We start from the raw sequence: 6,500 nt of genomic DNA, 5'->3' as shown, positions 1-6,500 counted from the left end.
TGCTGGGGCCCTCTGTGGCTGCCTAGCTCACTGGTTCTGTGTACAGTGAGATATGGGGCTTGGACTGGGGTGTCATCAACAACATGTAGAGTGCATTAATTTCTGAACTATTACAACTCTCTGAGTCTATGTTTTACGTCATATACATATAGGTTATTTTCACGTGGGTCGCACTCCGCTGGTCTTTAGCAAGTAGCCCCATAGGATTCTGGATGATAGAGTAGCAGCGGCGAGTACACCTATGCTACAAAGTGTAATAATAAATGCCATCCCTGGACACGTGTTTCGAGGTAGTTGCCTCTCGTCAGCAGGGAGCAGGACTGTGTGGGGGGTGCCGTAGACTGCCAAAAAATATGAGGTTTAAGTACCTTTCGTGGCGGCGCGCGGGTGCAGACTCCAGGCTCGTCAGCCAATCGCTCAGGGAGCTTCAAACATTATTTTCACGTGGGTCGCACTCCGCTGGTCTTTAGCAAGTAGCCCCATAGGATTCTGGATGATAGAGTAGCAGCGGCGAGTACACCTATGCTACAAAGTGTAATAATAAATGCCATCCCTGGACACGTGTTTCGAGGTAGTTGCCTCTCGTCAGCAGGGAGCAGGACTGTGTGGGGGGTGCCGTAGACTGCCAAAAAATATGAGGTTTAAGTACCTTTCGTGGCGGCGCGCGGGTGCAGACTCCAGGCTCGTCAGCCAATCGCTCAGGGAGCTTCAAACATTATTTTCACGTGGGTCGCACTCCGCTGGTCTTTAGCAAGTAGCCCCATAGGATTCTGGATGATAGAGTAGCAGCGGCGAGTACACCTATGCTACAAAGTGTAATAATAAATGCCATCCCTGGACACGTGTTTCGAGGTAGTTGCCTCTCGTCAGCAGGGAGCAGGACTGTGTGGGGGGTGCCGTAGACTGCCAAAAAATATGAGGTTTAAGTACCTTTCGTGGCGGCGCGCGGGTGCAGACTCCAGGCTCGTCAGCCAATCGCTCAGGGAGCTTCAAACATTATTTTCACGTGGGTCGCACTCCGCTGGTCTTTAGCAAGTAGCCCCATAGGATTCTGGATGATAGAGTAGCAGCGGCGAGTACACCTATGCTACAAAGTGTAATAATAAATGCCATCCCTGGACACGTGTTTCGAGGTAGTTGCCTCTCGTCAGCAGGGAGCAGGACTGTGTGGGGGGTGCCGTAGACTGCCAAAAAATATGAGGTTTAAGTACCTTTCGTGGCGGCGCGCGGGTGCAGACTCCAGGCTCGTCAGCCAATCGCTCAGGGAGCTTCAAACATTATTTTCACGTGGGTCGCACTCCGCTGGTCTTTAGCAAGTAGCCCCATAGGATTCTGGATGATAGAGTAGCAGCGGCGAGTACACCTATGCTACAAAGTGTAATAATAAATGCCATCCCTGGACACGTGTTTCGAGGTAGTTGCCTCTCGTCAGCAGGGAGCAGGACTGTGTGGGGGGTGCCGTAGACTGCCAAAAAATATGAGGTTTAAGTACCTTTCGTGGCGGCGCGCGGGTGCAGACTCCAGGCTCGTCAGCCAATCGCTCAGGGAGCTTCAAACATTATTTTCACGTGGGTCGCACTCCGCTGGTCTTTAGCAAGTAGCCCCATAGGATTCTGGATGATAGAGTAGCAGCGGCGAGTACACCTATGCTACAAAGTGTAATAATAAATGCCATCCCTGGACACGTGTTTCGAGGTAGTTGCCTCTCGTCAGCAGGGAGCAGGACTGTGTGGGGGGTGCCGTAGACTGCCAAAAAATATGAGGTTTAAGTACCTTTCGTGGCGGCGCGCGGGTGCAGACTCCAGGCTCGTCAGCCAATCGCTCAGGGAGCTTCAAACATTATTTTCACGTGGGTCGCACTCCGCTGGTCTTTAGCAAGTAGCCCCATAGGATTCTGGATGATAGAGTAGCAGCGGCGAGTACACCTATGCTACAAAGTGTAATAATAAATGCCATCCCTGGACACGTGTTTCGAGGTAGTTGCCTCTCGTCAGCAGGGAGCAGGACTGTGTGGGGGGTGCCGTAGCGACCCACTTAATGATTGACTTTAAGGCTCCCTCGAGCTAAACGGCTGACGAGTCAGGATCCCGCACCCGCGCGCCGTGAAAGGTATTTAACCTTGTATATTTGGCAGTCTACCGGCACCCCACATACAGACCTGCTCCCTGCTGACGAGAGGCAACTACCTCGAAACACGTGTCCAGGGATGGCATTTATTTAACACTTGTAGCATAGGTGTACTCGCCGCTGCTACTTCATTGTCCAGAATCCTATGGGGCTACTTGCTAGTATGACGAGCGGTGTGCGACCCACTTAATGATTGACTTTAAGGCTCCCTCGAGCTAAACGGCTGACGAGTCAGGATCCCGCACCCGCGCGCCGTGAAAGGTATTTAACCTTGTATATTTGGCAGTCTACCGGCACCCCACATACAGACCTGCTCCCTGCTGACGAGAGGCAACTACCTCGAAACACGTGTCCAGGGATGGCATTTATTTAACACTTGTAGCATAGGTGTACTCGCCGCTGCTACTTCATTGTCCAGAATCCTATGGGGCTACTTGCTAGTATGACGAGCGGTGTGCGACCCACTTAATGATTGACTTTAAGGCTCCCTCGAGCTAAACGGCTGACGAGTCAGGATCCCGCACCCGCGCGCCGTGAAAGGTATTTAACCTTGTATATTTGGCAGTCTACCGGCACCCCACATACAGACCTGCTCCCTGCTGACGAGAGGCAACTACCTCGAAACACGTGTCCAGGGATGGCATTTATTTAACACTTGTAGCATAGGTGTACTCGCCGCTGCTACTTCATTGTCCAGAATCCTATGGGGCTACTTGCTAGTATGACGAGCGGTGTGCGACCCACTTAATGATTGACTTTAAGGCTCCCTCGAGCTAAACGGCTGACGAGTCAGGATCCCGCACCCGCGCGCCGTGAAAGGTATTTAACCTTGTATATTTGGCAGTCTACCGGCACCCCACATACAGACCTGCTCCCTGCTGACGAGAGGCAACTACCTCGAAACACGTGTCCAGGGATGGCATTTATTTAACACTTGTAGCATAGGTGTACTCGCCGCTGCTACTTCATTGTCCAGAATCCTATGGGGCTACTTGCTAGTATGACGAGCGGTGTGCGACCCACTTAATGATTGACTTTAAGGCTCCCTCGAGCTAAACGGCTGACGAGTCAGGATCCCGCACCCGCGCGCCGTGAAAGGTATTTAACCTTGTATATTTGGCAGTCTACCGGCACCCCACATACAGACCTGCTCCCTGCTGACGAGAGGCAACTACCTCGAAACACGTGTCCAGGGATGGCATTTATTTAACACTTGTAGCATAGGTGTACTCGCCGCTGCTACTTCATTGTCCAGAATCCTATGGGGCTACTTGCTAGTATGACGAGCGGTGTGCGACCCACTTAATGATTGACTTTAAGGCTCCCTCGAGCTAAACGGCTGACGAGTCAGGATCCCGCACCCGCGCGCCGTGAAAGGTATTTAACCTTGTATATTTGGCAGTCTACCGGCACCCCACATACAGACCTGCTCCCTGCTGACGAGAGGCAACTACCTCGAAACACGTGTCCAGGGATGGCATTTATTTAACACTTGTAGCATAGGTGTACTCGCCGCTGCTACTTCATTGTCCAGAATCCTATGGGGCTACTTGCTAGTATGACGAGCGGTGTGCGACCCACTTAATGATTGACTTTAAGGCTCCCTCGAGCTAAACGGCTGACGAGTCAGGATCCCGCACCCGCGCGCCGTGAAAGGTATTTAACCTTGTATATTTGGCAGTCTACCGGCACCCCACATACAGACCTGCTCCCTGCTGACGAGAGGCAACTACCTCGAAACACGTGTCCAGGGATGGCATTTATTTAACACTTGTAGCATAGGTGTACTCGCCGCTGCTACTTCATTGTCCAGAATCCTATGGGGCTACTTGCTAGTATGACGAGCGGTGTGCGACCCACTTAATGATTGACTTTAAGGCTCCCTCGAGCTAAACGGCTGACGAGTCAGGATCCCGCACCCGCGCGCCGTGAAAGGTATTTAACCTTGTATATTTGGCAGTCTACCGGCACCCCACATACAGACCTGCTCCCTGCTGACGAGAGGCAACTACCTCGAAACACGTGTCCAGGGATGGCATTTATTTAACACTTGTAGCATAGGTGTACTCGCCGCTGCTACTTCATTGTCCAGAATCCTATGGGGCTACTTGCTAGTATGACGAGCGGTGTGCGACCCACTTAATGATTGACTTTAAGGCTCCCTCGAGCTAAACGGCTGACGAGTCAGGATCCCGCACCCGCGCGCCGTGAAAGGTATTTAACCTTGTATATTTGGCAGTCTACCGGCACCCCACATACAGACCTGCTCCCTGCTGACGAGAGGCAACTACCTCGAAACACGTGTCCAGGGATGGCATTTATTTAACACTTGTAGCATAGGTGTACTCGCCGCTGCTACTTCATTGTCCAGAATCCTATGGGGCTACTTGCTAGTATGACGAGCGGTGTGCGACCCACTTAATGATTGACTTTAAGGCTCCCTCGAGCTAAACGGCTGACGAGTCAGGATCCCGCACCCGCGCGCCGTGAAAGGTATTTAACCTTGTATATTTGGCAGTCTACCGGCACCCCACATACAGACCTGCTCCCTGCTGACGAGAGGCAACTACCTCGAAACACGTGTCCAGGGATGGCATTTATTTAACACTTGTAGCATAGGTGTACTCGCCGCTGCTACTTCATTGTCCAGAATCCTATGGGGCTACTTGCTAGTATGACGAGCGGTGTGCGACCCACTTAATGATTGACTTTAAGGCTCCCTCGAGCTAAACGGCTGACGAGTCAGGATCCCGCACCCGCGCGCCGTGAAAGGTATTTAACCTTGTATATTTGGCAGTCTACCGGCACCCCACATACAGACCTGCTCCCTGCTGACGAGAGGCAACTACCTCGAAACACGTGTCCAGGGATGGCATTTATTTAACACTTGTAGCATAGGTGTACTCGCCGCTGCTACTTCATTGTCCAGAATCCTATGGGGCTACTTGCTAGTATGACGAGCGGTGTGCGACCCACTTAATGATTGACTTTAAGGCTCCCTCGAGCTAAACGGCTGACGAGTCAGGATCCCGCACCCGCGCGCCGTGAAAGGTATTTAACCTTGTATATTTGGCAGTCTACCGGCACCCCACATACAGACCTGCTCCCTGCTGACGAGAGGCAACTACCTCGAAACACGTGTCCAGGGATGGCATTTATTTAACACTTGTAGCATAGGTGTACTCGCCGCTGCTACTTCATTGTCCAGAATCCTATGGGGCTACTTGCTAGTATGACGAGCGGTGTGCGACCCACTTAATGATATACATATAGGTTGTCAACATTGTATGGCCTTATAAAAACATTTTTTGTTGAGGTTTTAGTATAATCTTAACAAGATTACTTAAATGATTTTTACATAGGTCTCAATCACCTAATTTTACATTTAATTCCTGTTTTTATGTCACAATTTACATCGCCTTTTGTAAATGATTTTAGGTTAAAAACAAAAACTCTCTGAGGGAAGTACTTGTATGGTTTGGCAATCACATTCAGAAGGCGACTGGCCCTCTGTCCAGGATACTCATGACAAGGGCTTAAGGGAGGCCGGACTGAAATGTAAGATCTTGAACATCAGGGCGGGACTGGGAACCGAAACCGTCCCTGGCAAAGAGCTTGGCCGACCCGGGGGAAGGGGGGGGTGGAAAGCTTTGTGCCGCTTTTCACTTTTGTTGCAGGGGGCTGATATTGCCGCCCCCGGTAACAAAAATGGCACCTCCAGGGGTCTAAAACTGGCCCCCACACTAGCGGCCCACCGGGGAAGCATCCGGTGCCCGCTACGGCCAGTTCGGCCCCGTTGAACATGCAGTCCTGAGCCCCTCACAAAGTCATTCGGTCAATCTCTCTAATGATGTCTAATGCTGGAGATAAATTCAGCACATTGTGTCCTAACATGTCCTGTGGTCATGCCCTTCTTTGGCCCTCTATTGTTCTGATATTTGACAGAGGTTTTTAATGCAAAAGGGACTGTGACTGAATCCTGGCGTGCTCCCTGGTATTAGCAACTATGCCTACAATTGATGTGAGCCATCCCAGCGGGTACCTCCCGGAGGAAGGCGAATGGATAAGGAGACACACACACACAGCACTCTTCTCTAGGATACTCTGGCAAATAAATGTAAGTTTGGATATAGTGGTGTTACACGATACGCTCAGGAATTTGGTTATGTATATTGTTATAAAATGATCAGTACCATTAACTAAATACAATCTATGTCGCAGTAATGCTTGGTTCAATACAAATGGACTTAGAAAAGTGTACTTACAGGTTTCCATTTGGAAGGGCACGATGAACCTACGTCTGCAGCGGACAGGAAGCTGCAGAAATCTTGTCAGGAGCAGATTTGTTCTATGAATATACTCTGGAGCTGTAA

Source organism: Triturus cristatus, chromosome 8 (genome assembly GCF_964204655.1).
Source record: "Triturus cristatus chromosome 8, aTriCri1.1, whole genome shotgun sequence".
Lineage (NCBI taxonomy): Eukaryota > Metazoa > Chordata > Amphibia > Caudata > Salamandridae > Triturus > Triturus cristatus.
Note: the sequence above shows the minus strand (reverse complement) of the source record.